The 22,962-nt window shown below is 49.0% G+C and overlaps 25 non-coding genes across 25 annotated transcripts; all 25 read left to right on the forward strand.

Annotated features, from left to right (window-relative positions):
* The first annotated feature begins 804 nt into the window (after positions 1 to 804).
* Positions 805 to 875, forward strand: trnag-gcc (transfer RNA glycine (anticodon GCC)). The gene has a single exon. It is a non-coding gene; the product is annotated as a tRNA-Gly (tRNA).
* A 641-nt stretch (positions 876 to 1,516) lies between these two features.
* Positions 1,517 to 1,587, forward strand: trnag-gcc (transfer RNA glycine (anticodon GCC)). The gene has a single exon. It is a non-coding gene; the product is annotated as a tRNA-Gly (tRNA).
* A 1,711-nt stretch (positions 1,588 to 3,298) lies between these two features.
* Positions 3,299 to 3,369, forward strand: trnag-ccc (transfer RNA glycine (anticodon CCC)). The gene has a single exon. It is a non-coding gene; the product is annotated as a tRNA-Gly (tRNA).
* Positions 3,370 to 4,019: 650 nt separating this feature from the next.
* On the forward strand, positions 4,020 to 4,090 carry trnag-gcc (transfer RNA glycine (anticodon GCC)). Its single transcript has one exon. It is a non-coding gene; the product is annotated as a tRNA-Gly (tRNA).
* A 1,376-nt stretch (positions 4,091 to 5,466) lies between these two features.
* Positions 5,467 to 5,537, forward strand: trnag-gcc (transfer RNA glycine (anticodon GCC)). The gene has a single exon. It is a non-coding gene; the product is annotated as a tRNA-Gly (tRNA).
* A 1,376-nt stretch (positions 5,538 to 6,913) lies between these two features.
* Positions 6,914 to 6,984, forward strand: trnag-gcc (transfer RNA glycine (anticodon GCC)). Its single transcript has one exon. It is a non-coding gene; the product is annotated as a tRNA-Gly (tRNA).
* Positions 6,985 to 8,361: 1,377 nt separating this feature from the next.
* Positions 8,362 to 8,432, forward strand: trnag-gcc (transfer RNA glycine (anticodon GCC)). The gene has a single exon. It is a non-coding gene; the product is annotated as a tRNA-Gly (tRNA).
* A 289-nt stretch (positions 8,433 to 8,721) lies between these two features.
* trnag-gcc (transfer RNA glycine (anticodon GCC)) lies at positions 8,722 to 8,792 on the forward strand. Its single transcript has one exon. It is a non-coding gene; the product is annotated as a tRNA-Gly (tRNA).
* Positions 8,793 to 9,441: 649 nt separating this feature from the next.
* trnag-gcc (transfer RNA glycine (anticodon GCC)) lies at positions 9,442 to 9,512 on the forward strand. The gene has a single exon. It is a non-coding gene; the product is annotated as a tRNA-Gly (tRNA).
* A 996-nt stretch (positions 9,513 to 10,508) lies between these two features.
* Positions 10,509 to 10,579, forward strand: trnag-gcc (transfer RNA glycine (anticodon GCC)). The gene has a single exon. It is a non-coding gene; the product is annotated as a tRNA-Gly (tRNA).
* Positions 10,580 to 10,869: 290 nt separating this feature from the next.
* Positions 10,870 to 10,940, forward strand: trnag-gcc (transfer RNA glycine (anticodon GCC)). The gene has a single exon. It is a non-coding gene; the product is annotated as a tRNA-Gly (tRNA).
* A 1,735-nt stretch (positions 10,941 to 12,675) lies between these two features.
* trnag-gcc (transfer RNA glycine (anticodon GCC)) lies at positions 12,676 to 12,746 on the forward strand. Its single transcript has one exon. It is a non-coding gene; the product is annotated as a tRNA-Gly (tRNA).
* Positions 12,747 to 13,028: 282 nt separating this feature from the next.
* trnag-gcc (transfer RNA glycine (anticodon GCC)) lies at positions 13,029 to 13,099 on the forward strand. The gene has a single exon. It is a non-coding gene; the product is annotated as a tRNA-Gly (tRNA).
* Positions 13,100 to 13,387: 288 nt separating this feature from the next.
* On the forward strand, positions 13,388 to 13,458 carry trnag-gcc (transfer RNA glycine (anticodon GCC)). The gene has a single exon. It is a non-coding gene; the product is annotated as a tRNA-Gly (tRNA).
* A 1,006-nt stretch (positions 13,459 to 14,464) lies between these two features.
* Positions 14,465 to 14,535, forward strand: trnag-gcc (transfer RNA glycine (anticodon GCC)). The gene has a single exon. It is a non-coding gene; the product is annotated as a tRNA-Gly (tRNA).
* A 289-nt stretch (positions 14,536 to 14,824) lies between these two features.
* Positions 14,825 to 14,895, forward strand: trnag-gcc (transfer RNA glycine (anticodon GCC)). Its single transcript has one exon. It is a non-coding gene; the product is annotated as a tRNA-Gly (tRNA).
* Positions 14,896 to 15,537: 642 nt separating this feature from the next.
* trnag-gcc (transfer RNA glycine (anticodon GCC)) lies at positions 15,538 to 15,608 on the forward strand. Its single transcript has one exon. It is a non-coding gene; the product is annotated as a tRNA-Gly (tRNA).
* A 286-nt stretch (positions 15,609 to 15,894) lies between these two features.
* trnag-ccc (transfer RNA glycine (anticodon CCC)) lies at positions 15,895 to 15,965 on the forward strand. Its single transcript has one exon. It is a non-coding gene; the product is annotated as a tRNA-Gly (tRNA).
* Positions 15,966 to 16,266: 301 nt separating this feature from the next.
* Positions 16,267 to 16,337, forward strand: trnag-gcc (transfer RNA glycine (anticodon GCC)). Its single transcript has one exon. It is a non-coding gene; the product is annotated as a tRNA-Gly (tRNA).
* A 1,379-nt stretch (positions 16,338 to 17,716) lies between these two features.
* trnag-gcc (transfer RNA glycine (anticodon GCC)) lies at positions 17,717 to 17,787 on the forward strand. The gene has a single exon. It is a non-coding gene; the product is annotated as a tRNA-Gly (tRNA).
* Positions 17,788 to 18,428: 641 nt separating this feature from the next.
* trnav-gac (transfer RNA valine (anticodon GAC)) lies at positions 18,429 to 18,499 on the forward strand. Its single transcript has one exon. It is a non-coding gene; the product is annotated as a tRNA-Val (tRNA).
* Positions 18,500 to 18,782: 283 nt separating this feature from the next.
* trnag-gcc (transfer RNA glycine (anticodon GCC)) lies at positions 18,783 to 18,853 on the forward strand. The gene has a single exon. It is a non-coding gene; the product is annotated as a tRNA-Gly (tRNA).
* Positions 18,854 to 21,661: 2,808 nt separating this feature from the next.
* Positions 21,662 to 21,732, forward strand: trnag-gcc (transfer RNA glycine (anticodon GCC)). The gene has a single exon. It is a non-coding gene; the product is annotated as a tRNA-Gly (tRNA).
* Positions 21,733 to 22,016: 284 nt separating this feature from the next.
* Positions 22,017 to 22,087, forward strand: trnag-gcc (transfer RNA glycine (anticodon GCC)). Its single transcript has one exon. It is a non-coding gene; the product is annotated as a tRNA-Gly (tRNA).
* Positions 22,088 to 22,376: 289 nt separating this feature from the next.
* Positions 22,377 to 22,447, forward strand: trnag-gcc (transfer RNA glycine (anticodon GCC)). Its single transcript has one exon. It is a non-coding gene; the product is annotated as a tRNA-Gly (tRNA).
* Positions 22,448 to 22,962: the final 515 nt, after the last annotated feature.

Below are 22,962 nucleotides of genomic sequence, written 5' to 3' on the forward strand. Positions count from 1 at the left end.
TTTGTGCGCAGGGACAGGCTTCAACCTGTGTCCACATAATTACACAAGAGCACAAAAATATAGGCATTGGTGGTTCAGTGGTAGAATTTTCGCCTGCCATGCGGGAGACCTGGGCTTGATTCCCAGCCAATGCACTTTCACCTCTTACTTCATTCTGTGTTACTGGGTTTGTTCTGACACTCTTCTGTGTTTTGATATATCGCGACCGATTTCATGAGAATAGAGGCAGGCAACCGTGTCCTCGAGAGCCACACACTTGTCTGCTTTAAGTATCTCCCTCCCCCAACACAGGTGACACGCAGGACTGCGGCTAATGAATACCAGGGTCGACTCCTCCTCCTTCTTCTCAAGGAGGAGCTCCACTGGGTATTTTTTGTTGTTTTTTTTTGCAGGGACAGGTTTCTGCCTATGTCCACATAATTACACAAGAGAACAAGGACATAGGCATTGGTGTTTCAGTGGTAGAATTCTCGCTTACCCCGCGGGAGACCTGGCTTTGATTCCCGGCCAATGCACATCGACCTCTTACTTCATTCTGTTTTACTGGGTTTGTTCTGTCACTCTTCTGTGTTTAGATATATAGCGACAGAGTTCATGAGAATATAGGCAGGCAACCGTGGTCCTCGAGAGCCACACGCTTGTCTGCTTTAAGTATCTCCCTCCTCCAACACAGTTGACACGGAGGACTGCGGCTAATGAATACCAGGGTCGCCTCCTTGTTCTCAAGGAGGAGCTCCCCCGGTTTTTTTCAGGGACAGGCTTCTGCCTGTGTCCACATAATTACACAAGAGCAGAAAAATCGAGGCATTGGTGTTTCAGTGGTAGAATTCTCGCCTGCCACGCGGGAGATCTGGGTTCGATTCCCGGCCAATGCACATCGACCTCTTACTTCATTCTGTTTTACTGGGTTTGTTCTGTCACTCTTCTGTGTTTTGATATATAGCGACAGAGTTCATGAGAATATAGGCAGGCAACCGTGGTCCTCGATAGCCACACACTTGTCTGCTTTAATTATCTCCCTCCTCCAACACAGTTGACACGTAGGACTGCGGCTCATGAATACCAGGGTCGCCTCGTTCTTCTCAAGGAGGAGCTCCAGTTTTGTGCGCAGGGACAGGCTTCTGCCTGTGTCCACATAATTACACAAGAACATAAAAATATAGGCATTCGTGGTTCATTGGTAGAATTCTCGTCTGCGACGCGGGATACCTGGGTTTGATTCCCGGCCATTGACCTCTTACTTCATTCTATGTTACTGGGTTTGTTCTGAGACTCTTCTATCTTTTGATATATCGTGACCGAATTCATGAGAATAGAGGCAGGCAACCGTGGTCCCCGAGAGCCACATGCTTGTCTGCTTAAAGTATCTCCCTCCTCCAACACAGTTGACACGCAGGACTGCGGCTCATGAATACCAGGGTCGCCTCCTTGTTCTCAAGGAGGAGCTCCCCTGTTTTTTTTCAGGGACAGGCTTCTGCCTGTGTCCACATAATTACACAAGAGCAGAAAAATAGAGGCATTGGTGTTTCAGTGGTAGAATTCTCGCCTGCCACGCGGGAGATCTGGGTTCGATTCCCGGCCAATGCACATCGACCTCTTACTTCATTCTGTTTTACTGGGTTTGTTCTGTCACTCTTCTGTGTTTTGATATATAGCGACAGACTTCATGAGAATATAGGCAGGCAACCGTGGTCCTCGATAGCCACACGCTTGTCTGCTTTAATTATCTCCCTCCTCCTACACAGTTGACACGTAGGACTGCGGCTCATGAATACCAGGGTCGCCTCGTTCTTCTCAAGGAGGAGCTCCAGTTTTGTGCGCAGGGACAGGCTTCTGCCTGTGTCCACATAATTACACAAGAACACAAAAATATAGGCATTCGTGGTTCATTGGTAGAATTCTCGTCTGCGACGCGGGATACCTGGGTTTGATTCCCGGCCATTGACCTCTTACTTCATTCTATGTTACTGGGTTTGTTCTGAGACTCTTCTATCTTTTGATATATCGTGACCGAATTCATGAGAATAGAGGCAGGCAACCGTGGTCCCCGAGAGCCACATGCTTGTCTGCTTAAAGTATCTCCCTCCTCCAACACAGTTGACACGCAGGACTGCGGCTCATGAATACCAGGGTCGCCTCCTTGTTCTCAAGGAGGAGCTCCCCTGTTTTTTTTCAGGGACAGGCTTCTGCCTGTGTCCACATAATTACACAAGAGCAGAAAAATATAGGCATTGGTGTTTCAGTGGTCGAATTCTCGCCTGCCACGCGGGAGTTCTGGGTTCGATTCCCGGCCAATGCACATCGACCTCTTACTTCATTCTGTGTTACTGGGTTTGTTCTGACACTCCTCTGTGTCTTGATCTATTGCGACAGAGTTAATGAGAAGAGAGGCAGGCAACCGTGGTCCTCGAGAGCCACACGTTTGTCTGCTTTAAGTATCTCCCTCCTCCAACACAGTTGACACGGAGGACTGCGGCTCATGAATACCAGGGTCGCCTCGTTCTTCTCAAGGAGGAGCTCCAGTTTTTTGTGCAGGGACAGGCTTCTGCCTATGTCCACATAATTACACACGAGAACAAGAACATAGGCATTGGTGGTTCAGTGGTACAATTCTCGCTTGCCACGCGGGAGATCTGGGTTCGATTCCTGGCCAATGCACTTTCACCTCTTACTTTGTTCTGGGTTTGTTCTGCCACTCTTCTGTGTTTTGATATATAGCGACCGAGTTCATGAGAATAGAGGCAGGCAACCGTGGTCCTCGAGAGCCACACCCTTGTCTACTTTCAGTATCTCACTCCCTCAACACAGGTGACACGCAGGACTGCGGCTCATGATTACCAGGGTCGCCTCTTTCTTCTCAAGGAGGAGCTCCACTGTTTTTTTTTGCAGGGACAGGCTTCTGCCATTGTCCACATAATTACACAAGAGAATGAAAATATAGGCATTGGTGGTTCAGTGGTAGAATTCTCGCCTGCCACGCGGGAGAGCTTGGTTAGATTCCCAGCCAATGCACATTGATCTCTTGCTTCATTCTATGACACTGGGTTTGTTCTGACCCTTTCCTGTGTTGTGATATTTTGTGACCGAGTTCATGAGATTAGGGGCAGGCAACCGTGGTCCTCGAGAGCCACACGCTTGTCTGCTTTAAGTATCTCCCTCCTCCAACACAGTTGACACGGAGGACTGCGGCTCATGAACACCAGGGTCGCCTCGTTCTTCTCAAGGAGGAGCTCCAGTTTTTTGTGCAGACAGGCTTCTGCCTGGGTCCACATAATTACACAAGAGAGCAAACATATAGGCATTGGTGGTTCAGTGGTAGAATTCTCACCTCCCACGTGGGAGGCCCGGGTTCGATTCCCGGCCAATGCATGTTCGCCTCTTACTTCATTCTATGTTACTGGGTTTGTTCTGACGCTCTTCTGTGTCTTGATATATAGCGACAGAGTTCATGAATGAGAGGCAAGCAACTGTGATCCTCGAGAGCCACACCCTTGTCTGCTTTCAGTATCTCACTCCCCCAAAACAGGTGATAACGCAGGAGTGCGGCTCATGAATACCAGGGTCGCCTCCTTCTTCTCAAGGAGAAGCTCCACTGTTTTTTTGCAGGGACAGGCTTCTGCCTGTGTCCACATAATTACACAAGAGCACAAAAATATAGGCATTGGTGGTTCAGTGGTAGAATTTTCGCCTGCCACGCGGGAGACCTGGGCTTGATTCCCAGCCAATGCACTTTCACCTCTCACTTCATTCTGTGTTACTGGGTTTGTTCTGACACTCTTCTGTGTTTTGATATATCGCGACCGATTTCATGAGAATAGAGGTAGGCAACTGTGATCCTCGAGAGCCACACCCTTGTCTGCTTTCAGTATCTCACTCCCCCAACACAGGTGATAACGCAGGAGTGCGGCTCATGAATACCAGGGTCGCCTCCTTCTTCTCTAGGAGAAGCTCCACTGTTTTTTTGCAGGGACAGGCTTCTGCCTGTGTCCACATAATTACACAAGAGCACAAAAATATAGGCATTGGTGGTTCAGTGGTAGAATTCTTGCCTGCCACGCGGGAGGCCCGGGTTCGATTCCCGGCCAATGCACATTGATCTCTTACTGCATTCCATGATACTGGGTTTGTTCTGACACTTTTCTGTGTTGTGATATTTTGTGACCGAGTTCATGAGATTAGAGGCAGGCAACCGTGGTACTCGAGAGCCACACGCTTGTCTGCTTTAAGTATCTCCCTCCTCCAACACAGTTGACACGGAGGACTGCGGCTAATGAATACCAGGGTCGCCTCGTTCTTAAGGAGGAGCTCCAGTTTTGTGCGCAGGGACAGGCTTCAACCTGTGTCCACATAATTACACAAGAGCACAAAAAAATAGGCATTGGTGGTTCAGTGGTAGAATTTTCGCCTGCCACGCAGGAGACCTGGGCTTGATTCCCAGCCAATGCACTTTCACCTCTTACTTCATTCTGTGTTACTGGGTTTGTTCTGACACTCTTCTGTGTTTTGATATATCACGACCGATTTCATGAGAATAGAGGCAGGCAACCGTGTCCTCGAGAGCCACACACTTGTCTTCTTTAAGTATCTCCCTCCCCCAACACAGGTGACACGCAGGACTGCGGCTAATGAATACCAGGGTCGACTCCTCCTCCTTCTTCTCAAGGAGGAGCTCCACTGGTTTTTTTTGTTTTGTTTTTTTTTGCAGGGACAGGTTTCTGCCTATGTCCACATAATTACACAAGAGAACAAGAACATAGGCATTGGTGTTTCAGTGGTAGAATTCTCGCTTACCCCGCGGGAGACCTGGGTTTGATTCCCGGCCAATGCACATCGACCTCTTACTTCATTCTGTTTTACTGGGTTTGTTCTGTCACTCTTCTGTGTTTTGATATATAGCGACAGAGTTCATGAGAATATAGGCAGGCAACCGTGGTCCTCGATAGCCACACGCTTGTCTGCTTTAATTATCTCCCTCCTCCAACACAGTTGACACGTAGGACTGCGGCTCATGAATACCAGGGTCGCCTCGTTCTTCTCAAGGAGGAGCTCCAGTTTTGTGCGCAGGGACAGGCTTCTGCCTGTGTCCACATAATTACACAAAAACACAAAAATATAGGCATTGGTGGTTCATTGGTAGAATTCTCGTCTGCCACGCGGGATACCTGGATTTGATTCCCGGCCATTGACCTCTTACTTCATTCTATGTTACTGGGTTTGTTCTGAGACTCTTCTATCTTTTGATATATCGTGACCGAATTCATGAGAATAGAGGCAGGCAACCGTGGTCCTCGAGAGCCACACCCTTGTCTGCTTTCAGTATCTCACTCCCCCAACACAGTTGACACGGAGGACTGCGGCTCATGAATACCAGGGTCGCCTCGTTCTTCTCAAGGAGGAGCTCCAGTTTTTTGTGCAGACAGGCTTCTGCCTGGGTCCACATAATTACACAAGAGAGCAAAAATATAGGCATTGGTGGTTCAGTGGTAGAATTCTTGCCTGCCACGCGGGAGGCCCGGGTTCGATTCCCGGCCAATGCACATTGATCTCTTACTGCATTCCATGATACTGGGTTTGTTCTGACACTTTTCTGTGTTGTGATATTTTGTGACCGAGTTCATGAGATTAGAGGCAGGCAACCGTGGTACTCGAGAGCCACACGCTTGTCTGCTTTAAGTATCTCCCTCCTCCAACACAGTTGACACGGAGGACTGCGGCTAATGAATACCAGGGTCGCCTCGTTCTTAAGGAGGAGCTCCAGTTTTGTGCGCAGGGACAGGCTTCAACCTGTGTCCACATAATTACACAAGAGCACAAAAAAATAGGCATTGGTGGTTCAGTGGTAGAATTTTCGCCTGCCACGCAGGAGACCTGGGCTTGATTCCCAGCCAATGCACTTTCACCTCTTACTTCATTCTGTGTTACTGGGTTTGTTCTGACACTCTTCTGTGTTTTGATATATCACGACCGATTTCATGAGAATAGAGGCAGGCAACCGTGTCCTCGAGAGCCACACACTTGTCTTCTTTAAGTATCTCCCTCCCCCAACACAGGTGACACGCAGGACTGCGGCTAATGAATACCAGGGTCGACTCCTCCTCCTTCTTCTCAAGGAGGAGCTCCACTGGTTTTTTTTTTTTTGTTTTTTTTTGCAGGGACAGGTTTCTGCCTATGTCCACATAATTACACAAGAGAACAAGAACATAGGCATTGGTGTTTCAGTGGTAGAATTCTCGCTTACCCCGCGGGAGACCTGGGTTTGATTCCCGGCCAATGCACATCGACCTCTTACTTCATTCTGTTTTACTGGGTTTGTTCTGTCACTCTTCTGTGTTTTGATATATAGCGACAGAGTTCATGAGAATATAGGCAGGCAACCGTGGTCCTCGATAGCCACACGCTTGTCTGCTTTAATTATCTCCCTCCTCCAACACAGTTGACACGTAGGACTGCGGCTCATGAATACCAGGGTCGCCTCGTTCTTCTCAAGGAGGAGCTCCAGTTTTGTGCGCAGGGACAGGCTTCTGCCTGTGTCCACATAATTACACAAAAACACAAAAATATAGGCATTGGTGGTTCATTGGTAGAATTCTCGTCTGCCACGCGGGATACCTGGATTTGATTCCCGGCCATTGACCTCTTACTTCATTCTATGTTACTGGGTTTGTTCTGAGACTCTTCTATCTTTTGATATATCGTGACCGAATTCATGAGAATAGAGGCAGGCAACCGTGGTCCTCGAGAGCCACACCCTTGTCTGCTTTCAGTATCTCACTCCCCCAACACAGTTGACACGGAGGACTGCGGCTCATGAATACCAGGGTCGCCTCGTTCTTCTCAAGGAGGAGCTCCAGTTTTTTGTGCAGACAGGCTTCTGCCTGGGTCCACATAATTACACAAGAGAGCAAAAATATAGGCATTGGTGGTTCAGTGGTAGAATTCTTGCCTGCCACGCGGGAGGCCCGGGTTCGATTCCCGGCCAATGCACATTGATCTCTTACTGCATTCCATGATACTGGGTTTGTTCTGACACTTTTCTGTGTTGTGATATTTTGTGACCGAGTTCATGAGATTAGAGGCAGGCAACCGTGGTACTCGAGAGCCACACGCTTGTCTGCTTTAAGTATCTCCCTCCTCCAACACAGTTGACACGGAGGACTGCGGCTAATGAATACCAGGGTCGCCTCGTTCTTAAGGAGGAGCTCCAGTTTTGTGCGCAGGGACAGGCTTCAACCTGTGTCCACATAATTACACAAGAGCACAAAAATATAGGCATTGGTGGTTCAGTGGTAGAATTTTCGCCTGCCACGCGGGAGACCTGGGCTTGATTCCCAGCCAATGCACTTTCACCTCTTACTTCATTCTGTGTTACTGGGTTTGTTCTGACACTCTTCTGTGTTTTGATATATCACGACCGATTTCATGAGAATAGAGGCAGGCAACCGTGTCCTCGAGAGCCACACACTTGTCTTCTTTAAGTATCTCCCTCCCCCAACACAGGTGACACGCAGTACTGCGGCTAATGAATACCAGGGTCGACTCCTCCTCCTTCTTCTCAAGGAGGAGCTCCACTGGGTTTTTTTTTTTTTGTTTTTTTTTGCAGGGACAGGTTTCTGCCTATGTCCACATAATTACACAAGAGAACAAGAACATAGGCATTGGTGTTTCAGTGGTAGAATTCTCGCTTACCTCGCGGGAGACCTGGGTTTGATTCCCGGCCAATGCACATCGACCTCTTACTTCATTCTGTTTTACTGGGTTTGTTCTGTCACTCTTCTGTGTTTTGATATATAGCGACAGAGTTCATGAGAATATAGGCAGGCAACCGTGGTCCTCGATAGCCACACGCTTGTCTGCTTTAATTATCTCCCTCCTCCAACACAGTTGACACGTAGGACTGCGGCTCATGAATACCAGGGTCGCCTCGTTCTTCTCAAGGAGGAGCTCCAGTTTTGTGCGCAGGGACAGGCTTCTGCCTGTGTCCACATAATTACACAAAAACACAAAAATATAGGCATTGGTGGTTCATTGGTAGAATTCTCGTCTGCCACGCGGGATACCTGGGTTTGATTCCCGGCCATTGACCTCTTACTTCATTCTATGTTACTGGGTTTGTTCTGAGACTCTTCTATCTTTTGATATATCGTGACCGAATTCATGAGAATAGAGGCAGGCAACCGTGGTCCTCGAGAGCCACACCCTTGTCTGCTTTCAGTATCTCACTCCCCCAACACAGTTGACACGGAGGACTGCGGCTCATGAATACCAGGGTCGCCTCGTTCTTCTCAAGGAGGAGCTCCAGTTTTTTGTGCAGACAGGCTTCTGCCTGGGTCCACATAATTACACAAGAGAGCAAAAATATAGGCATTGGTGGTTCAGTGGTAGAATTCTCACCTGCCACGTGGGAGTCCCGGGTTCGATTCCCGGCCAATGCATGTTCGCCTCTTACTTCATTCTATGTTACTGGGTTTGTTCTGACGCTCTTCTGTGTCTTGATATATAGAGACAGAGTTCATGAATGAGAGGCAAGCAACTGTGATCCTCGAGAGCCACACCCTTGTCTGCTTTCAGTATCTCACTCCCCCAACACAGGTGATAACGCAGGAGTGCGGCTCATGAATACCAGGGTCGCCTCCTTCTTCTCAAGGAGAAGCTCCACTGTTTTTTTGCAGGGACAGGCTTCTGCCTGTGTCCACATAATTACACAAGAGCACAAAAATATAGGCATTGGTTGTTCAGTGGTAGAATTCTCGCCTGCCACGCGGGAGGCCCGGGTTCGATTCCCGGCCAATGCACATTGATCTCTTACTGCATTCTATGATACTGGGTTTGTTCTGACACTTTTCTGTGTTGTGATATTTTGTGAAGGAGTTCATGAGATTAGAGGCAGGCAACCGTGGTACTCGAGAGCCACACGCTTGTCTGCTTTAAGTATCTCCCTCCTCCAACACAGTTGACACGGAGGACTGCGGCTAATGAATACCAGGGTCGCCTCGTTCTTCTCAAGGAGGAGCTCCAGTTTTGTGCGCAGGGACAGGCTTCAACCTGTGTCCACATAATTACACAAGACCACAAATATATAGGCATTGGTGGTTCAGTGGTAGAATTTTCGCCTGCCACGCGGGAGACCTGGGCTTAATTCCCAGCCAATGCACTTTCACCTCTCACTTCATTCTGTGTTACTGGGTTTGTTCTGACACTCTTCTGTGTTTTGATATATCGCGACCGATTTCATGAGAATAGAGGCAGGCAACTGTGATCCTCGAGAGCCACACCCTTGTCTGCTTTCAGTATCTCACTCCCCCAACACAGGTGATAACGCAGGAGTGCGGCTCATGAATACCAGGGTCGCCTCCTTCTTCTCAAGGAGAAGCTCCACTGTTTTTTTGCAGGGACAGGCTTCTGCCTGTGTCCACATAATTAGACAAGAGCACAAAAATATAGGCATTGGTGGTTCAGTGGTAGAATTCTCGCCTGCCACGCGGGAGACCTGGGTTCGATTCCCGGCCAATGCACATCGACCTCTTACTTCATTCTGTGTTACTGGGTTTGTTCTGACACTCTTCTGTGTCTTGATCTATTGCGACAGAGTTAATGAGAAGAGCGGCAGGCAACCGTGGTCCTCGAGAGCCACACGTTTTTCTGCTTTAAGTATCTCCCTCCTCCAACACAGTTGACACGGAGGACTGCGGCTCATGAATACCAGGGTCGCCTCGTTCTTCTCAAGGAGGAGCTCCAGTTTTTTGTGCAGGGACAGGCTTCTGACTATGTCCACATAATTACACACGAGAACAAGAACATAGGCATTGGTGGTTCAGTGGTACAATTCTCGCTTGCCACGCGGGAGACCTGGGTTCGATTCCTGGCCAATGCACTTTCACCTCTTACTTCGTACTGGGTTTGTTCTGCCACTCTTCTGTGTTTTGATATATAGCGACCGAGTTCATGAGAATAGAGGCAGGCAACCGTGGTCCTCGAGTGCCACACCCTTGTCGACTTTCAGTATCTCACTCCCTCAACACAGGTGACACGCAGGACTGCGGCTAATGAATACCAGGGTCGCCTCGTTCTTCTCAAGGAGGAGCTCCAGTTTTGTGCGCAGGGACAGGCTTCAACCTGTGTCCACATAATTACACAAGAGCACAAAAATATAGGCATTGGTGGTTCAGTGGTAGAATTTTCGCCTGCCACGCGGGAGACCTGGGCTTGATTCCCAGCCAATGCACTTTCACCTCTCACTTCATTCTGTGTTACTGGGTTTGTTCTGACACTCTTCTGTGTTTTGATATATCGCGACCGATTTCATGAGAATAGAGGCAGGCAACTGTGATCCTCGAGAGCCACACCCTTGTCTGCTTTCAGTATCTCCCTCCTCCAACACAGTTGACACGGAGGACTGCGGCTCATGAATACCAGGGTCGCCTCGTTCTTCTCAAGGAGGTGCTCCAGTTTTTTGTGCAGACAGGCTTCTGCCTGGGTCCACATAATTACACAAGAGAGCAAAAATATAGGCATTGGTGGTTCAGTGGTAGAATTCTCGCCTGCCACGCGGGAGACCTGGGTTAGATTCCCAGCCAATGCACATTGATCTCTTGCTTCATTCTATGATACTGGGTTTGTTCTGACCCTTTCCTGTGTTGTGATATTTTGTGACCGAGTTCATGAGATTAGGGGCAGGCAACCGTGGTCCTCGAGAGCCACACGCTTGTCTGCTTTAAGTATCTCACTCCCCCAACACAGGTGATAACGCAGGAGTGCGGCTCATGAATTCCAGGGTCGCCTCCTTTTTCTCAAGGAGAAGCTCCACTGTTTTTTTGCAGGGACAGGCTTCTGCCTGTGTCCACATAATTACACAATAGCACAAAAATATAGGCATTGGTGGTTCAGTGGTAGAATTCTCGCCTGCCACGCGGGAGGCCTGGGTTCGATTCCCGGCCAATGCACATTGATCTCTTACTGCATTCCATGATACTGGGTTTGTTCTGACACTTTTCTGTGTTGTGATATTTTGTGACCGAGTTCATGAGATTAGAGGCAGGCAACCGTGGTACTCGAGAGCCACACGCTTGTCTGCTTTAAGTATCTCCCTCCTCCAACACAGTTGACACGGAGGACTGCGGCTAATGAATACCAGGGTCGCCTCGTTTCTAAGGAGGAGCTCCAGTTTTGTGCGCAGGGACAGGCTTCAACCTGTGTCCACATAATTACACAAGAGCACAAAAATATAGGCATTGGTGGTTCAGTGGTAGAATTTTCGCCTGCCACGCGGGAGACCTGGGCTTGATTCCCAGCCAATGCACTTTCACCTCTTACTTCATTCTGTGTTACTGGGTTTGTTCTGACACTCTTCTGTGTTTTGATATATCGCGACCGATTTCATGAGAATAGAGGCAGGCAACCGTGTCCTCGAGAGCCACACACTTGTCTGCTTTAAGTATCTCCCTCCCCCAACACAGGTGACACGCAGGACTGCGGCTAATGAATACCAGGGTCGACTCCTCCTCCTTCTTCTCAAGGAGGAGCTCCACTGGGTTTTTGTTTTTTGTTTTTTGCAGGGACAGGTTTCTGCCTATGTCCACATAATTACACAAGAGAACAAGAACATAGGCATTGATGTTTCAGTGGTAGAATTCCCGCTTACCCCGCGGGAGACCTGGGTTTGATTCCCGGCCAATGCACATCGACCTCTGACTTCATTCTGTTTTACTGGGTTTGTTCTGTCACTCTTCTGTGTTTTGATATATAGCGACAGAGTTCATGAGAATATAGGCAGGCAACCGTGGTCCTCGATAGCCACACGCTTGTCTGCTTTAATTATCTCCCTCCTCCAACACAGTTGACACGTAGGACTGCGGCTCATGAATACCAGGGTCGCCTCGTTCTTCTCAAGGAGGAGCTCCAGTTTTGTGCGCAGGGACAGGCTTCTGCCTGTGTCCACATAATTACACAAGAACACAAAATTTTAGGCATTGGTGGTTCATTGGTAGAATTCTCGTCTGCCACGCGGGATACCTGGGTTTGATTCCCGGCCATTGACCTCTTACTTCATTCTATGTTACTGGGTTTGTTCTGAGACTCTTCTATCTTTTGATATATCGTGACCGAATTCATGAGAATAGAGGCAGGCAACCGTGGTCCCCGGGAGCCACATGCTTGTCTGCTTAAATTATCTCCCTCCTCCAACACAGTTGACACGCAGGACTGCGGCTCATGAATACCAGGGTCGCCTCCTTGTTCTCAAGGAGGAGCTCCCCTGTTTTTTTTCAGGGACAGGCTTCTGCCTGTGTCCACATAATTAGACAAGAGCAGAAAAATATAGGCATTGGTGTTTCAGTGGTCGAATTCTCGCCTGCCACGCGGGAGACCTGGGTTCGATTCCCGGCCAATGCACATCGACCTCTTACTTCATTCTGTGTTACTGGGTTTGTTCTGACACTCTTCTGTGTCTTGATCTATTGCGACAGAGTTAATGAGAAGAGAGGCAGGCAACCGTGGTCCTCGAGAGCCACACGTCTGTCTGCTTTAAGTATCTCCCTCCTCCAACACAGTTGACACGGAGGACTGCGGCTCATGAATACCAGGGTCGCCTCGTTCTTCTCAAGGAGGAGCTCCAGTTTTTTGTGCAGGGACAGGCTTCTGGCTATGTCCACATAATTACACACGAGAACAAGAACATAGGCATTGGTGGTTCAGTGGTACAATTCTCGCTTGCCATGCGGGAGACCTAGGTTCGATTCCTGGCCAATGCACTTTCACCTCTTACTTCGTACTGGGTTTGTTCTGCCACTCTTCTGTGTTTTGATATATAGCGACCGAGTTCATGAGAATAGAGGCAGGCAACCGTGGTCCTCGAGTGCCACACCCTTGTCGACTTTCAGTATCTCACTCCCTCAACACAGGTGACACGCAGGACTGCGGCTCATGAATACCAGCGTCGCCTCGTTCTTCTCAAGGAGGAGCTCCACTGTTTTTTTTGCAGGGACAGGCTTCTGCCATTGTCCACATAATTACACAAGAGAATGAAAATATAGGCATTGGTGGTTCAGTGGTAGAATTCTCGCCTGCCACGCGGGTGGCCCGGGTTCGATTCCCGGCCAATGCACATTGATCTCTTGCTTCATTCTATGATACTGGGTTTGTTCTGACCCTTTCCTGTGTTGTGATATTTTGTGACCGAGTTCATGAGATTAGGGGCAGGCAACCGTGGTCCTCGAGAGCCACACGCTTGTCTGCTTTAAGTATCTCCCTCCTCCAACACAGTTGACACGGAGGACTGCGGCTCATGAATACCAGGGTCGCCTCGTTCTTCTCAAGGAGGAGCTCCAGTTTTGTGCGCAGGGACAGGCTTCAACCTGTGTCCACATAATTACACAAGAGCACAAAAATATAGGCATTGGTGGTTCAGTGGTAGAATTCTCGCCTGCCACGCGGGAGGCCCGGGTTCGATTCCCGGCCAATGCACATTGATCTCTTACTGCATTCTATGATACTGGGTTTGTTCTGACACTTTTCTGTGTTGTGATATTTTGTGACCGAGTTCATGAGATTCGAGGCAGGCAACCGTGGTACTCGAGAGCCACACGCTTGTCTGCTTTAAGTATCTCCCTCCTCCAACACAGTTGACACGGAGGACTGCGGCTAATGAATACCAGGGTCGCCTCGTTCTTCTCAAGGAGGAGCTCCAGTTTTGTGCGCAGGGACAGGCTTCAACCTGTGTCCACATAATTACACAAGAGAACATAAATATAGGCATTGGTGGTTCAGTGGTAGAATTTTCGCCTGCCACGCGGGAGACCTGGGCTTGATTCCCAGCCAATGCACTTTCACCTCTCACTTCATTCTGTGTTACTGGGTTTGTTCTGACACTCTTCTGTGTTTTGATATATCGCGACCGATTTCATGAGAATAGAGGCAGGCAACTGTGATCCTCGAGAGCCACACCCTTGTCTGCTTTCAGTATCTCACTCCCCCAACACAGGTGATAACGCAGGAGTGCGGCTCATGAATACCAGGGTCGCCTCCTTCTTCTCAAGGAGAAGCTCCACTGTTTTTTTGCAGGGACAGGCTTCTGCCTGTGTCCACATAATTACACAAGAGCACAAAAATGTAGGAATTGGTGGTTCAGTGGTAGAATTCTCGCCTGCCACGTGGGAGGCCGGGGTTCGATTCCCGGCCAATGCACATTGATCTCTTGCTTCATTCTATTATACTGGGTTTGTTCTGACCCTTTCCTGTGTTGTGATATTTTGTGACCGAGTTCATGAGATTAGGGGCAGGCAACCGTGGTCCTCGAGAGCCACACGCTTGTCTGCTTTAAGTATCTCCCTCCTCCAACACAGTTGACACGGAGGACTGCGGCTCATGAATACCAGGGTCGCCTCGTTCTTCTCAAGGAGGAGCTCCAGTTTTTTGTGCAGACAGGCTTCTGTCTGGGTCCACATAATTACACAAGAGAGCAAAAATATAGGCATTGGTGGTTCAGTGGTAGAATTCTCACCTGCCACGTGGGAGGCCCGGGTTCGATTCCCGGCCAATGCATGTTCGCCTCTTACTTCATTCTATGTTACTGGGTTTGTTCTGACGCTCTTCTGTGTCTTGATATATAGCGACAGAGTTCATGAATGAGAGGCAAGCAACTGTGATCCTCGAGAGCCACACCCTTGTCTGCTTTCAGTATCTCACTCCCCCAACACAGGTGATAACGCAGGAGTGCGGCTCATGAATACCAGGGTCGCCTCCTTCTTCTCAAGGAGAAGCTCCTCTGTTTTCTTGCAGGGACAGGCTTCTGCCTGTGTCCACATAATTACACAAGAGCAAAAAAATATAGGCATTGGTGGTTCAGTGGTAGAATTCTCGCCTGCCACGCGGGAGGCCCGGGCTCGATTCCCGGCCAATGCACATTGATCTCTTACTGCATTCTATGATACTGGGTTTGTTCTGACACTTTTCTGTGTTGTGATATTTTGTGACCGAGTTCATGAGATTAGAGGCAGGCAACCGTGGTCCTCGAGAGCCACACGTTTGTCTGCTTTAAGTATCTCCCTCCTCCAACACAGTTGACACGGAGGACTGCGGCTCATGAATACCAGGGTCGCCTCGTTCTTCTCAAGGAGGAGCTCCAGTTTTTTGTGCAGGGACAGGCTTCTGCCTATGTCCACATAATTACACACGAGAACAAGAACATAGGCATTGGTGGTTCAGTGGTACAATTCTCGCTTGCCACGCGGGAGACCTGGGTTCGATTCCTGGCCAATGCACTTTCACCTCTTACTTCGTTCTGGGTTTGTTCTGCCACTCTTCTTTGTTTTGATATATAGCGACCGAGTTCATGAGAATAGAGGCAGGCAACCGTGGTCCTCGAGAGCCACACCCTTGTCTACTTTCAGTATCTCACTCCCTCAACACAGGTGACACGCAGGACTGCGGCTCATGAATACCAGGGTCGCCTCGTTCTTCTCAAGGAGGAGCTCCACTGTTTTTTTTTGCAGAGACAGGCTTCTGCCTGGGTCCACATAATTACACAAGAGAATGAAAATATAGGCATTGGTGGTTCAGTGGTAGAATTCTCGCCTGCCACGCGGGAGACCTGGGTTAGATTCCCAGCCAATGCACATTGATCTCTTGCTTCATTCTATGATACTGGGTTTGTTCTGACCCTTTCCTGTGTTGTGATATTTTGTGACCGAGTTCATGAGATTAGGGGCAGGCAACCGTGGTCCTCGAGAGCCACACGCTTGTCTGCTTTAAGTATCTCCCTCCTCCAACACAGTTGACACGGAGGACTGCGGCTCATGAACACCAGGGTCGCCTCGTTCTTCTCAAGGAGGAGCTCCAGTTTTTTGTGCAGACAGGCTTCTGCCTGGGTCCACATAATTACACAAGAGAGCTAAAATATAGGCATTGGTGGTTCAGTGGTAGAATTCTCACCTCCCACGTGGGAGGCCCGGGTTTGATTCCCGGCCAATGCATGTTCGCCTCTTACTTCATTCTATGTTACTGGGTTTGTTCTGACGCTCTTCTGTGTCTTGATATATAGCGACAGAGTTCATGAATGAGAGGCAAGCAACTGTGATCCTCGAGAGCCACACCCTTGTCTGCTTTCAGTATCTCACTCGCCCAACACAGGTGATAACACAGGTGATAACGCAGGAGTGCGGCTCATGAATACCAGGGTCGCCTCCTTCTTCTCAAGGAGAAGCTCCACTGTTTTTTTGCATGGACAGGCTCCTGCCTGTGTCCACATAATTACACAAGAGCAAAAAAATATAGGCATTGGTGGTTCAGTGGTAGAATTCTCGCCTGCCACGCGGGAGGCCTGGGTTCGATTCCCGGCCAATGCACATTGATCTCTTACTGCATTCCATGATACTGGGTTTGTTCTGACACTTTTCTGTGTTGTGATATTTTGTGACCGAGTTCATGATATTAGAGGCAGGCAACCGTGGTACTCGAGAGCCATACGCTTGTCTGCTTTAAGTATCTCCCTCCTCCAACACAGTTGACACGGAGGACTGCGGCTAATGAATACCAGGGTCGCCTCGTTCTTAAGGAGGAGCTCCAGTTTTGTGCGCAGGGACAGGCTTCAACCTGTGTCCACATAATTACACAAGAGCACAAAAATATAGGCATTGGTGGTTCAGTGGTAGAATTTTCGCCTGCCACGCGGGAGACCTGGGCTTGATTCCCAGCCAATGCACTTTCACCTCTTACTTCATTCTGTGTTACTGGGTTTGTTCTGACACTCTTCTGTGTTTTGATATATCGCGACCGATTTCATGAGAATAGAGGCAGGCAACCGTGTCCTCGAAAGCCACACACTTGTCTGCTTTAAGTATCTCCCTCCCCCAACACAGTTGACACGCAGGACTGCGGCTAATGAATACCAGGGTCGACTCCTCCTCCTTCTTCTCAAGGAGGAGCTCCACTGGGTTTTTTTTTTTTTTTTTTTTTTGCAGGGACAGGTTTCTGCCCATGTCCACATAATTACACAAGAGAACAAGAACATAGGCATTGGTGTTTCAGTGGTAGAATTCTCGCTTACCCCGCGGGAGACCTGGGTTTGATTCCCGGCCAATGCACATCGACCTCTTACTTCATTCTGTTTTACTGGGTTTGTTCTGTCACTCTTCTGTGTTTTGATATATAGCGACAGAGTTCATGAGAATATAGGCAGGCAACCGTGGTCCTCGATAGCCACACGCTTGTCTGCTTTAATTATCTCCCTCCTCCAACACAGTTGACACGTAGGACTGCGGCTCATGAATACCAGGGTCGCCTCGTTCTTCTCAAGGAGGAGCTCCAGTTTTGTGCGCAGGGACAGGCTCCTGCCTGTGTCCACATAATTACACAAGAACACAAAAATATAGGCATTGGTGGTTCATTGGTAGAATTCTCGTCTGCCACGCGGGATACCTGGGTTTGATTCCCGGCCATTGACCTCTTACTTCATTCTATGTTACTGGGTTTGTTCTGAGACTCTTCTATCTTTTGATATATCGTGACCGAATTCATGAGAATAGAGGCAGGCAACCGTGGTCCCCGAGAGCCACATGCTTGTCTGCTTAAAGTATCTCCCTCCTCCAACACAGTTGACACGCAGGACTGCGGCTCATGAATACCAGGGTCGCCTCCTTGTTCTCAAGGAGGAGCTCCCCTGTTTTTTTTCAGGGACAGGCTTCTGCCTGTGTCCACATAATTAGACAAGGGCAGAAAGATATAGGCATTGGTGTTTCAGTGGTTGAATTCTCGCCTGCCACGCGGGAGACCTGGGTTCGATTCCCGGCCAATGCACATCGACCTCTTTCTTCATTCTGTGTTACTGGGTTTGTTCTGACACTCTTCTGTGTCTTGATCTATTGCGACAGAGTTAATAAGAAGAGAGGCAGGCAACCGTGGTCCTCGAGAGCCACACGTTTGTCTGCTTTAAGTATCTCCCTCCTCCAACACAGTTGACACGGAGGACTGCGGCTCATGAATACCAGGGTCGCCTCGTTCTTCTCAAGGAGGAGCTCCAGTTTTTTGTGCAGGGACAGGCTTCTGACTATGTCCACATAATTACACACGAGATCAAGAACATAGGCATTGGTGGTTCAGTGGTACAATTCTCGCTTGCCACGCGGGAGACCCAAGTTCAATTCCTGGCCAATGCACTTTCACCTCTTACTTCGTACTGGGTTTGTTCTGCCACTCTTCTGTGTTTTGATATATAGCGACCGAGTTCATGAGAATAGAGGCAGGCAACCGTGGTCCTCGAGTGCCACACCCTTGTCGACTTTCAGTATCTCACTCCCTCAACACAGGTGACACGCAGGACTGCGGCTCATGAATACCAGGGTCGCCTCGTTCTTCTCAAGGAGGAGCTCCACTGTTTTTTTTGCAGGGACAGGCTTCTGCCATTGTCCACATAATTACACAAGAGAATGAAAATATAGGCATTGGTGGTTCAGTGGTAGAATTCTCGCCTGACACGCGGGAGGCCCGGGTTCGATTCCCGGCCAATGCACATTGATCTCTTGCTTCATTCTATGATACTGGGTTTGTTCTGACCCTTTCCTGTGTTGTGATATTTTGTGACCGAGTTCATGAGATTAGGGGCAGGCAACCGTGGTCCTCGAGAGCCACACGCTTGTCTGCTTTAAGTATCTCCCTCCTCCAACACAGTTGACACGGAGGACTGCGGCTCATGAATACCAGGGTCGCCTCGTTCTTCTCAAGGAGCTCCAGTTTTTTGTGCAGACAGGCTTCTGCCTGGGTCCACATAATTACACAAGAGAGCAAAAATATAGGCATTGGTGGTTCAGTGGTAGAATTCTCACCTGCCACGTGGGAGGCCCGGGTTCGATTCCCGGCCAATGCATGTTCGCCTCTTACTTCATTCTATGTTACTGGGTTTGTTCTGACGCTCTTCTGTGTCTTGATATATAGCGACAGAGTTCATGAATGAGAGGCAAGCAACTGTTATCCTCGAGAGCCACACCCTTGTCTGCTTTCAGTATCTCACTCCCCCAACACAGGTGATAACGCAGTAGTGCGGCTCATGAATACCAGGGTCGCCTCCTTCTTCTCAAGGAGAAGCTCCACTGTTTTTTTGCAGGGACAGGCTTCTGCCTGTGTCCACATAATTACACAAGAGCACAAAAATATAGGCATTGGTGGTTCAGTGGTAGTATTCTCGCCTGCCACGCGGGAGGCCCGTGTTCGATTCCCGGCCAATGCACATTGATCTCTTACTGCATTCTATGATACTGGGTTTGTTCTGACACTTTTCTGTGTTGTGATATTTTGTGACCGAGTTCATGAGATTCGAGGCAGGCAACCGTGGTACTCGAGAGCCACACGCTTGTCTGCTTTAAGTATCTCCCTCCTCCAACATAGTTGACACGGAGGACTGCGGCTAATGAATACCAGGGTCGCCTCGTTCTTCTCAAGGAGGAGCTCCAGTTTTGTGCGCAGGGACAGGCTTCAACCTGTGTCCACATAATTACACAAGAGCACAAAAATATAGGCATTGGTGGTTCAGTGGTAGAATTTTCGCCTGCCACGCGGGAGACCTGGGCTTGATTCCCAGCCAATGCACTTTCACCTCTCACTTCATTCTGTGTTACTGGGTTTGTTCTGACACTCTTCTGTGTTTTGATATATCGCGACCGATTTCATGAGAATAGAGGCAGGCAACTGTGATCCTCGAGAGCCACACCCTTGTCTGCTTTCAGTATCTCACTCCCCCAACACAGGTGATAACGCAGGAGTGCGGCTCATGAATACCAGGGTCGCCTCGTTCTTAAGGAGGAGCTCCAGTTTTGTGCGCAGGGACAGGCTTCAACCTGTGTCCACATAATTACACACGAGAACAAGAACATAGGCATTGGTGGTTCAGTGGTACAATTCTCGCTTGCCACGCGGGAGACCTGGGTTCGATTCCTGGCCAATGCACTTTCACCTCTTACTTCGTTCTGGGTTTGTTCTGCCACTCTTCTGTGTTTTGATATATAGCGACCGAGTTCATGAGAATAGAGGCAGGCAACCGTGGTCCTCGAGAGCCACACCCTTGTCTACTTTCAGTATCTCACTCCCTCAACACAGGTGACACGCAGGACTGCGGCTCATGAATACCAGGGTCGCCTCGTTCTTAAGGAGGAGCTCCAGTTTTGTGCGCAGGGACAGGCTTCAACCTGTGTCCACATAATTACACAAGAGCACAAAAATATAGGCATTGGTGGTTCAGTGGTAGAATTTTCGCCTGCCACGCGGGAGACCTGGGCTTGATTCCCAGCCAATGCACTTTCACCTCTTACTTCATTCTGTGTTACTGGGTTTGTTCTGACACTCTTCTGTGTTTTGATATATCGCGACCGATTTCATGAGAATAGAGGCAGGCAACCGTGTCCTCGAGAGCCACACACTTGTCTGCTTTAAGTATCTCCCTCCCCCAACACAGTTGACACGCAGGACTGCGGCTAATGAATACCAGGGTCGACTCCTCCTCCTTCTTCTCAAGGAGGAGCTCCACTGGGTTTTTTTTTTTTTTTTTTTTTTGCAGGGACAGGTTTCTGCCCATGTCCACATAATTACACAAGAGAACAAGAACATAGGCATTGGTGTTTCAGTGGTAGAATTCTTGCTTACCCCGCGGGAGACCTGTGTTTGATTCCCGGCCAATGCACATCGACCTCTTACTTCATTCTGTTTTACTGGGTTTGTTCTGTCACTCTTCTGTGTTTTGATATATAGCGACAGAGTTCATGAGAATATAGGCAGGCAACCGTGGTCCTCGATAGCCACACGCTTGTCTGCTTTAATTATCTCCCTCCTCCAACACAGTTGACACGTAGGACTGCGGCTCATGAATACCAGGGTCGCCTCGTTCTTCTCAAGGAGGAGCTCCAGTTTTGTGCGCAGGGACAGGCTTCTGCCTGTGTCCACATAATTACACAAGAACACAAAATTTTAGGCATTGGTGGTTCATTGGTAGAATTCTCGTCTGCCACGCGGGATACCTGGGTTTGATTCCCGGCCATTGACCTCTTACTTCATTCTATGTTACTGGGTTTGTTCTGAGACTCTTCTATCTTTTGATATATCGTGACCGAATTCATGAGAATAGAGGCAGGCAACCGTGGTCCCCGAGAGCCACATGCTTGTCTGCTTAAAGTATCTCCCTCCTCCAACACAGTTGACACGCAGGACTGCGGCTCATGAATACCAGGGTCGCCTCCTTGTTCTCAAGGAGGAGCTCCCCTGTTTTTTTTCAGGGACAGGCTTCTGCCTGTGTCCACATAATTAGACAAGAGCAGAAAAATATAGGCATTGGTGTTTCAGTGGTCGAATTCTCGCCTGCCACGCGGGAGACCTGGGTTCGATTCCCGGCCAATGCACATCGACCTCTTACTTCATTCTGTGTTACTGGGTTTGTTCTGACACTCTTCTGTGTTTTGATATATAGCGACCGAGTTCATGAGAAAAGAGGCAGGCAACCGTGGTCCTCGAGTGCCACACCCTTGTCGACTTTCAGTATCTCACTCCCTCAACACAGGTGACACGCAGGACTGCGGCTCATGAATACCAGGGTCGCCTCGTTCTTCTCAAGGAGGAGCTCCACTGTTTTTTTTGCAGGGACAGGCTTCTGCCATTGTCCACATAATTACACAAGAGAATGAAAATATAGGCATTGGTGGTTCAGTGGTAGAATTCTCGCCTGCCACGCGGGAGACCTGGGTTAGATTCCCGGCCAATGCACATTGATCTCTTGCTTCATTCTATGATACTGGGTTTGTTCTGACCCTTTCCTGTGTTGTGATATTTTTGTGACCGAGTTCATGAGATTAGGGGCAGGCAACCGTGGTCCTCGAGAGCCACACGCTTGTCTGCTTTAAGTATCTCCCTCCTCCAACACAGTTGACACGGAGGACTGCGGCTCATGAATACCAGGGTCGCCTCGTTCTTCTCAAGGAGCTCCAGTTTTTTGTGCAGACAGGCTTCTGCCTGGGTCCACATAATTACACAAGAGAGCAAAAATATAGGCATTGGTGGTTCAGTGGTAGAATTCTCACCTGCCACGTGGGAGGCCCGGGTTCGATTCCCGGCCAATGCATGTTCGCCTCTTAGTTCATTCTATGTTACTGGGTTTGTTCTGACGCTCTTCTGTGTCTTGATATATAGCGACAGAGTTCATGAATGAGAGGCAAGCAACTGTGATACTTGAGAGCCACACCCTTGTCTGCTTTCAGTATCTCACTCCCCCAACACAGGTGATAACGCAGGAGTGCGGCTCATGAATACCAGGGTCGCCTCCTTCTTCTCAAGGAGAAGCTCCACTGTTTTTTTGCAGGGACAGGCTTCTGCCTGTGTCCACATAATTACACAAGAGCACAAAAATATAGGTATTGGTGGTTCAGTGGTAGAATTCTCGCCTGCCACGCGGGAGGCCCGGGTTCGATTCCCGGCCAATGCACATTGATCTCTTACTGCATTCTATGATACTGGGTTTGTTCTGACACTTTTCTGTGTTGTGATATTTTGTGACCGAGTTCATGAGATTAGAGGCAGGCAACCGTGGTACTCGAGAGCCACACGCTTGTCTGCTTTAAGTATCTCCCTCCTCCAACACAGTTGACACGGAGGACTGCGGCTTATGAATACCAGGGTCGCCTCGTTCTTCTCAAGGAGGAGCTCCAGTTTTGTGCGCAGGGACAGGCTTCAACCTGTGTCCACATAATTACACAAGAGCACAAAATTATAGGCATTGGTGGTTCAGTGGTAGAATTTTCGCCTGCCACGCGGGAGACCTGGGCTTGATTCCCAGCCAATGCACTTTCACCTCTCACTTCATTCTGTGTTACTGGGTTTGTTCTGACATTCTTCTGTGTTTTGATATATCGCGACCGATTTCATGAGAATAGAGGCAGGCAACTGTGATCCTCGAGAGCCACACCCTTGTCTGCTTTCAGTATCTCACTCCCCCAACAC

Source organism: Festucalex cinctus, chromosome 10, assembly GCF_051991245.1.
Source record: "Festucalex cinctus isolate MCC-2025b chromosome 10, RoL_Fcin_1.0, whole genome shotgun sequence".
Lineage (NCBI taxonomy): Eukaryota > Metazoa > Chordata > Actinopteri > Syngnathiformes > Syngnathidae > Festucalex > Festucalex cinctus.